Genomic DNA, 9,697 nt, shown 5'->3' with positions numbered 1-9,697 from the left:
ACTGGAGTCACAGACAGTTGTGAGCTGCCACGTGAGTGCTGGGAATTGAACCCAGGTCCTCTGGAAGAGGAGACAGTGCTCCTGACCACTGAGTCATCCCTCCAGTCCCCAAATTTTTTTTCCTTTTGATTTGTGTGTGGGTGTACACATGAACGATGCCAGAGGACGACTTGAGGAAGTCAGTTCTCTCCTTCCACCAGATGGGTTCTAGGAATAGAACTCAGGTTGTTAGGCTTGTTGGCAAGTACCTTTACCTGCTGAGCCATCTTGCCAGCCCTATTTCCTCTGAATTGAGATAGTCCCTACTGGGCTGGTAAGAGAGGTTCAAAAGATTCAGGAAGCTAAAGATGAGCCCTTCTGGTGGGCTGTGATCTTTAGAAGGTCGGAGAGGTTCCAACAGATCTGAGTGGGTTAGATTGGTATGTAAAGTGGGTTTAGGAGGTTCTACCGCATCCAGAAGAGGATGAAATGGGGAAAAGAAGTTGGCGGAAGCTTGCTGGGTCACTTGAAAGAAAATATGGCAAGGACTGCATGGAGTCAGAATTTTAGAGAAAAACATGGACGGCCAAATCCAGTACCTGTGAGCAAGAGGTCATCAGAGGGACAGAGGAGTGAGTGACGGAGTGAAACAGGCGAAGGAGTAAGCTTGCCGCGGGGCTGGGTAACGGATCCACCCAGACAGCACACTGTGTTCATTTTTCCCCACAAGAAAGCTGAGCTGGGCAGTGGAGGCGCACACCTTTAATCCCAGCACTCAGAAGGCAGAGGTAGGCGGATCTCTGAGTCCCAGGGCAGCCTGGCCAATAGAGTGAGCCCCAAGACAGCCAGGGCTACACAGAGAAACCCTATCTCAAAACAAAACAGAAACAAACAAAGAAAAGGGACAAAATTATCCTGGGACTGAAGGTTGTTGGCTTAGCCTGGGACCCCGGCAGCCAGGTACGGCTGATGAAAGGACAATGACGCTGCCAGATTTGGGGACTCAGCGCCAGTGGCAGGCATGGCAGACAAGAGCATAACCTTGACTCTGAGCAGGACAAGCTGTGCGAGCCAGCTGGACAAATCCAGTCAGGGGTGGGGAGATGTGCGGTAGCCCTGCAGCAGCACCCCAGGACGACGGAAGTGGGGTGGCTCGTGGAGAATGGCTGTGGGTTAGAGAGTTAAATAGGGCGGCATTCCTCTGCAGCCAGCATTTCTCCTGATAAAGTAATCCAAGTAATGAGTTCTTTTCATGCTGCATTGGATCCTGCTGAATCCCAAGACCAACTGGCATTTGGTAGTAAGCCTTTAGAGACTTCTCTTTGCTGAATTTTTTTTCCCATTATACAGCACTAACCCTGGAGTATTTTACAGATTAGAGAAAGCATCTAGAAGGGCAGTAGAAAATAGCACTTAAAGTCTTTAAAGGAACACTCACTTAGCAGGGGAGATACCATGATGAGGCAAGTGGTTTCCCAGGGCAAGGCTCATCCATGACACTTCATAGGTGCTGACTCCAGCAATTTCCCCAAATTCAAGAATTTCAGATGCATAGCTTGTGGTAGTAAGGACTGCATTTACTCCTTCAAAAAAAAAAAAAAAAAGTTTAAAGAAGGCGCCCTGCATACACGGAAGCAGGCACTTCCAGAAGGCATAGTGTCCTTGGGTGAAAATCTCAGGGCCATAGGTGGGCTACCTCCCTACGCACTATAGGCCAGGGAGCCTTCTAGTGTCCACAAACCCTAAAGCTAGTTTCACATGTACTCCACAGGGTAAAATGCTTGCCTCACAAGCAGGGTGATCTGAGTTCAAGTCCCCAGTACCCACATAAAAATGGTGGTGGCAGTGTGTATCTACCCAAGTGCTGGGGAGCAGGGGGAATGATACAAATGAATCCCCGAAACTCAGTGGCCACCCCAAATTGATGGACTCCAGCTTCAGTGACATACTGTCTCAAACATGTATGTGTGTGTTTATATGTGTATATATTTGCATACAAATATATGTAATATATACATACGTAGAAGCTAGGCATGATGGCACACACCATTAATCCCAGCACTCAGGAGGCAGAGGAAGGGGGATCTCTGTGAGTCTGAGGTCAACCTGGTTTACGCAATGAGTTCCAGGACAGCCAGGGCTACATAGTAAGACCCGGACTCAAAGCAATGATAATAATAATGTGGAGAGAAATTGCAGAAAACACTTGGCATTGACCTCTGCCTCCATAAGCTTGCACACTTTCATGTACATGCGCACACACAAACACATACAGTGTAGCACACACAATCCAGCTCAGCGTTTGGAACTGTAAGCTGGAACTGACACCTGTGGTTGAGGAGGTGGATCGTGGGCCCTAGCAAGGAAGTAATTGCTGTTATGGATATGTCAAACTGCATCCTGAACATTCACGTCTGTATCCACAGATTCCTGCTAAGTTAGCCCCGGTCAGGGAGAAACTTTTTTTCTGAAGTGGGTGGTGGTTACTGCAGACACTCAAACAACCAACCTACTGTGAACAAGAGGCTATTATTGCAGCCTAGTGGCCTAATGCTCAGCCATAAATGGAAGATAATCGCGTTGCAGAAGAGGGGGCAGAAAGGATGTAAGGGCTGGTGGAAGGGGTGAAGTGTTATGTAGCTACTAGCTACAAGACTAACATAAGACACACACACACACACACACACACCTGCCGCCCAGTTAGATAAACAGTTGCTAGGAGGAACTACCTGGGAGCTGCAAGGACTCAGTGTTTTTTTGTTTTTTTTTTTCAGGGGAGGGGGATGTTTTGTTTTATTTTGGTTTCTGAGACAAGATTTCTCTGTGTAGCTCTGGCTGTCCTGGAACTAGCTTTGTAGACCAGGCTGGCCTCCAACACAGAGATGCAGGCATGCACCACCATGCTCGGCAGGACTCAGCTCTTAGGAGCTGTCACTCATGCTGGGCTGGGCTTTTGTCAATGCCTTGCTCTTGTCGAGCAGCTCCTCCCCTACCACTCCTGCTCTAACCTCAGTGAGTCCTCCGCTCTCCAAGCTGGCCTTGAGAGGAACCGCTTCTTGGTTCTGCTGTCAGTGCTCTCAGATGGAAAGGCGTTTGTTCACGTCTCTCTAGAAAAAGTCATGTGATCGCAGTGTTTGTGGACGAGATGAAGTGATGTGCAGTGCCCAGCAGTTACTGAAGGTGACACGACTCTGCTATTGGCTCATATATTTTTACCATGCTATGCTATTTTATGATGCTATGCTATGTTGGAGTACATCTTCTATTTATTCAGAAACCTGTTTACTGAGCGGGGTGGTGGCACATGACTTTAATCCCAGCACTTGGGAGTCAAAGACAAGTGGATCTCCAAGTTCTAGGCCAGCCTGATCTACAGAGTGAGTTCCAAGACAACCATTGCTACACAGAGAAACCTTGTCAAAAAAAAAAAGAAAAGAAAAAAGAAAAAGAGAAAGTGGGGGGAGTGGGAGGGTGTTGGGAGGAGGAGCAGAAATGGAAACTTTTATAAATTAATAAACTTTTATAAATTAAAAAAAGAAAAAGAGAAAGAAAAAAGAAAGAAAGAGAAAAAAGAAAAGAAAAACAAAACCTCTTTAATCGACTAGGGTTGTGGCTGAGTGATTGAATGTTAATCTAGAACATACAAAAGCCCTCTTTTACTTCTGGTATTACAAAAATTAACAAATAAAAATGTTTATTGTACAAGACACCAGCTCTGATGTCATACATCTCATGTTTTTCATGTCTCTTGTTCACATTAGGCCATGTGGGGCTAAGCGACATCACCTAGGATTGGGTAAGTACACACATCACTGTTCTCATTCTGATGAAGCTGCTTCATGATGGATTTCCCAGAATGCACCCTGCCACAAAGTGACTCGGGATTGAGTAGGTTATCTCTAACATTCTGATAGTTCGTTACTTCTTTTTCATTTTAAAAACTTTTATGTGTATGTGTGTTTTGCCTCCACGTGTGTCTGCTTGTGTATCTGATGCCTGCAGAGGCCAGGACAGCATTTTGAACACCCTAGAGCTGAAGTTACAGATGGTTTTGAGTTGCCATATGGGTGCTGGGAATTGAACCTGGGTCCTCTGGGAAAGTGCTCTTAACCACTGAGATGTCTCTCCAGCCCCCCCACCTCCACCACACCAGTTACTTTTAAAACCATTATTTTCCTGTTCTCCAAAGTTAGCCACTGATTTGACTCCTATAATTCTATGACTTCTAGATTTAAAATGATTTAATTAACATAGGACAAACACCTCAAAATTTGTAATACACAGCCCTTTGTTTTATTGTTTGTTTTGAGACGTGGTCTCGCGTAAGCCCAGGCTGACCTGGGATTCACGGTGTAGCTGAAGACAACCTTGAACTCCTGATCTTCCTGCTTGCTTCCTTCTCCCCCGTGCTGGGATTCCAGGCCTGTGCTTTTTGTGCCCTTCACTGGTGTTCGTGTGTCTGGCAAAGCCGCTGCCTCTGCCATCCTTACGGAGTGACGTTCATAGAGAGTAAGGCTTTTTCTGCCGGTAATGCGTGCTTTGGCTTGACAGGCTGTGCTGACTCCGACTCAAGGTAAAGCTTTAGTGTATCGTGGGTGTTGTTCTGCTCTAACGGGAGCATTGCTGCGAGAACTGAGTGTCTCTGCTGTGGTACTTCACAGCCAGCTGGGAGGCTGCTGCTTAGTGTGAGCTGACTCACTAGCAGCTCTGGGCGTGGCGTGCCTGGCTGCAGCTAATGGGGTGCCTGCAGTTCCTATGGGCACGTGAGGGTGGGGTTTCCTGGTGGGCCACAGTGAGCTTGCTTGTTAGTGACAGAATGATGTTGTTAGTGTCTTGTCAGAAGCCCTGGGCCCTGATCTACTAGAGGAAGGCTGTTCAGCTGCTTCCTGGAGCTGAGGGTTCGTGCTTGGTGTTTTTCAGACTTCGGCATCAGGCTGAGCTGAGAACAGGCTGTTCAATTGCTTCCTGAGACTGCAGATTTGTAATGCTGCCCGCCTGTTTTCCAGGAGCCTTGGTGAACCAAGCCAGTTACAGAAGGCCACTTGGCTGTTTCCTGGGACTGTGGGTGGGTGAGGAGGCCACCATCTGCTTCCTAGGACCTCAGTTGCTCAACCTGCTTAGGGGACACTGCCAGGCTGTTTCCTGGGACGGGGAGGGGGGTGGGTGGGTAGCTGAGGCTGCCTGGCTGTTTTGCAGGACCGGATTGTTCCTTCACAATCCAGTTGCTTAGGGGTTCCAAAGCGCCAGCACAAAGCAGGAGCCTACAAGTGGGAAGGGAAACATAGGCCATGTTTTTTCAGGACTATGCTGAGGCTGGGAATCCAGGAACTCAGAGCTTGTAAGCACTGCAAACCTGAGCAACAAATGCTATTCCTTGGATGGATGGGAATTGTTGAGTCTCCTGCTTGTCTACCCTTCTCCTATACCCCAGGCAGGGTCTCTAGCCCAAGCCAGTCTTGAGCTCCTTTTGTAGCTGGGAATGGCTGTGAACTCCTGGTCCTCCTGCTCCCACTTCTTAGTGCTGGGATTACGGGTGTGCAACACCATGCCTATTCCATAAGGTGCTGGGAACCAAACCCAGGGTCTTGTGCACACTAGGCAAGAATTCTATCAACTCAGCCACAGCCCCAACCCTTCTTATCTTTGCTATAGGGAGTGAAATCCCTCACACTCCAGGACTGATCTTGAAAGACCGTGGGAAATGCCGTGTGCTTAGTGCCCTTCTTTACAAGGTCAGCGTGCTCCTCCACACCGCACAAAGCACATACAGCTTCAGCCTCAAATCTTCAGCTGAGGGACATAGTCTAGACACCTCTAGTAGGCATTGTGCTCTCAACCTCCAGTAGGGGGTGCCAGCTGAATTAGTCTCTTTCTTGGGTTATTTTATAGGTGACTTGATATCTGGGGGTGGAATAGGGAAACAGAAACATGAGATTAAGAAAATGTACACCAAGGACTGAAAACATGACAAGCTACAATGACATCTGCTCTTTGTCTATGAATCTGTGCTCTTCAACAACTGGTCTAAGCCATAAACCAATGAGGACAGGAGCAGCCTGTCTTCCCATTGGTTTAAATTCGCACCATATTGTTGGACACTGGTGGCACACATCTTTAATCCCAGCACTCTGAAGGCAGAGGCAGGTGGATCCCTAGAGAGCAAGTTCCAGGACAGCCAGGGTTACACAGAGAAACCACATCTGGAAAAAACAAACAAACAAATAAACAACAAAAATCCTCAACATTTCCCCTCTGGAGTGCTGAGCGAGCCCTGCCTGACAGGTTATTTCCAGAATAGTTGGTGTCACTGGTCTGAGTAGAGAGGTGAAGCCGAGTGCCGCTTTCTAATAGGGTTTTCTCTAGCTTCTCTAAGTCATTGTCAAAAAGTTTAAATTAATCTACTTATTTCTTGCAACAGGGTTTCACATAATCCCAGCCTAGCTTTGAACCCTTGAACCTCTGGTCTCCTGGCTTATGCGGTGGATAGAACTCGGGGCTTCATGCATGCTGGGCGAACATCTGTCAAGTCAGCTGCATCCCAAACCCGTTCTCACATTTTACAGAGCTAGCTGCAGCGAGTTTCTACTCAAGTGCTTCCTACTAGGGCCAGTGCTATGTCAGTGGGTAGAAGTGTCTGCTGCCAAGTCTGACAGCCTGAGTTTGATGCTCGGGACCCACGTGGATGAGAGCTGTCCTCCGGTCTTTACACGTGCAGTGTGATGCGATCACCGCCTGATGCGGGAGAATTGTCTGTATTCTGTCAATCATATTTTAATAAAACGCTGATTGGCCAGGCAGGCAGTATAGGCGGGAAAACCAGACAGGAAGTAGAGGCGATACAATGAGAACAGGAGAATTCTGGGAAGCAGGAAGGTTTCTCTCCATTCCTGTGCAGACCACTGAAGAGGTAGCATGTAACCTGCCCAGCTGAGAAAGGTATGGAGCCATGTGCTAACATAGATAAGGATAATGGGGTAACATAAGTTATAAGAGCTAATAAGAAGCCTGACCTAATGGGCCAATCAGTTTATAATCTTATGGAGTCCCGTATGTGATTTTCTTTGGGGTTTGCCGGCTGGGGGGTACCGGGCAGGATGGAAACCCCAACAAGTCGGCCCCCTCATGTTACAACCGCCCCCAAATAATAATCATTTTTAAACATTTTCAATGATTCTTGCTAGTACAACATCTGGTCCAGATTTTTTTAGGTACTGGCTTAGGACCCATACCCCCATGCATGCTAGGCGACACAACCAGGAGGCACGTCCAGGATTTCCTCAGACACATACTTTTCAGCGGCATAACCATGACCAGAGTCCAGTGTCCTGTTCGCCCTTTGGTGAACATTTTTTCATGTAATTCAAGATAGAAAAATACTGGATGAATGAATGACTGCATGGACCTCGGCTTGTCCACAGCTTCTTGTCTAATGGACTCCATGCCCTGAAGAGAGACGCTCAGCCGCCTCTTGCGATCTGAGGCAATGACGGGCAGTTTGTGTCACATGTGCACGACCTAGATGCCTGCAGGCGCCTCCTCTCCTTCTGCCTCTCTCCTGCTAGGCCGGGCCTCAGTGCCAGGACAGAGGCCCGGTCCTCTTGCCTTAGTGTGACCAGATTCTGAAGGCCATTTCGGGTCCAGGCCCTGCGACATCCTGTCTTCATCACTTCCTAAGAGCTCTCTAAACCTCCCACAAGCGACTCCGCCTCAGAGCCTTCTTCCCTGGGAATTGAGCCTTTTCACTTTTCTGTTGCAAAAATAAAAGATGAAAGTAGGGAAATCTGCATAAGGCTGTGTGTGGCTGGAAGCTTACAATCCCCCCGAGTGTGCTTCCATCAGCAGCAGGAGCTGGCCTTCTCTTAGAGCAGGCACCGGGGTGCACGCCGCCGCTAACCTCGACACCCAGGGTGAACATGCAGGGGTGGGAGGTGAAGGCAGGAGGACCAGAAGGTTTAGGGCAGCCTTGGCATATAGTGAGCTTGAGGTCAATCTGAGATATAGAAGACCTGTCTCAAATTATTTTTAAATTTCAATTTATATGCTTCGAAATTGTGTTAGCTCTAGAGTTAAGTTATACTTACCTCTATCTTTAACTGTGTGTATGTGTGTGCTCACACGTGTGCCCAGAGGGTGGAGAAAAGGGTGTCATGTCCCCCCGCCCCGGAGCCAGTCATTGGGATCTGGGTTTGGGGAACTGAACTTGAGTTCTGCAATGTGCAAGAGTAGCACATGATTTTAACCACGGAGTTGCCTCTCCAGCCCCATTGAATATTCTGTTTGAGATTCGGTTTCTGTACATAGCCCTGGCTGGCCTGGAACTCATTTATGTAGACCAGGCTGGCCTTGAACTCACAAAGATCCTCCTGCCTCTGACTCCCAAGTACTGGGATTAAAGGCGTGCACCACCATTGCCCAGTCCCCATTTATATTTCTGTAAGATAGTAAAGCTGGAGAGATGGCTCAGCAGTTGTATCTTCCAGAGAACCTGACTCAGCTCCCAGAACCCAATTCAGTCTGGTTATGATCATATGTAACTCAGCTCCAGATCTCACACCTCTGGCATCCACAGGCACCTACGCTCACACGCAGATATCCATATGCAAGCATACACATATCTACACATAAGAATGAATCTAAAAAAGACAGTAAAACCACATCATGTTGTGTATTTATTGTATCTTACAGACCATGCTCTAACATAGTATTTCATTATTGTTGAGACAGGGCCCCACACATCGCAGGCTAGCCTCAAACCTGCTGTGAAGCTGAGGATGACCTTAACCTTCTCATCTTCATGGCTCCATCCCACCAAGTGCTGAGAAGCACATACTTGGATTATGCAGTGCTAGGGACAGAACTCTGGGCTTCAGAACGCACACTAAGTAAGCATTTAGATATAACTGAATCATATCCCTAGTCCCAAAATTAACTCTGAAATTCCTAGAGCGGTATGGGACTCTCCAGATGTCCTCGGGTTGCCTGACAAAGGCAGGCACAAAATCTTTCTATGAACATGTTAGCCCATACCTCCACAGAGAACCACCAATCCCCACTCTGTTTCATCTGTTATTTTTCTTGCATACTGAGGTTGAATCCCAGACCTGGACATACTGTACAAGTGCCGTACCACTGACCTATTAGCCCCAGCCCTTCACAGTTCCAGCTCAAGATATGCATATGTGGGTCAGTGAGATAGCTCAGTAGAAAAAAAGGTGCTTGCTGCCAAACCTAATGACCTGAGTTCAATTCCCAGAGAACCAACTCTTGACATTATTCTCTGACTTCCACATGTGTCATAGCATGTACACATACACAATCACAGGTGCACAGACAAGAGCACACACACATTACAATTTGGCTCTGAACGGTCCCCTGAAAGTTTGCGTTTCAAGTGGTTTATCCCTAGCTTGCAGGGCTCCTCTGAAGTATGTAGAGCCTTTAGGAGGTGGCACCTGATTGGCACAGTAAGGAGTTATTTTAACATTAGGCTCACCCACCCACTCCCTGCCAGGCTTAGCCAAGAGCTGCCTGTCTGATGCCACGTTGAGGGGCTGGAAAGATGGCTCGCTGGCAAAGAGCATGGGTTGCTGTGCCAGAGGACCTGTGGTTCAGTTCCCAGCACCCACATGACAGCTCACAACCATCTGTTACTCCAGTTCTAAGGGATCTGACAATCTTTTCTGGTCTCTGTGGGCACCAGACATGCAAGTGGTGAACA

The sequence above is a fragment of the Myodes glareolus genome, chromosome 9 (assembly GCF_982192425.1).
Source record: "Myodes glareolus chromosome 9, mMyoGla1.1, whole genome shotgun sequence".
In the NCBI taxonomy this organism is placed as follows: domain Eukaryota; kingdom Metazoa; phylum Chordata; class Mammalia; order Rodentia; family Cricetidae; genus Myodes; species Myodes glareolus.
The sequence above is the reverse complement of the archived record's forward strand: the minus strand, read 5'-3'. Positions refer to the sequence as shown.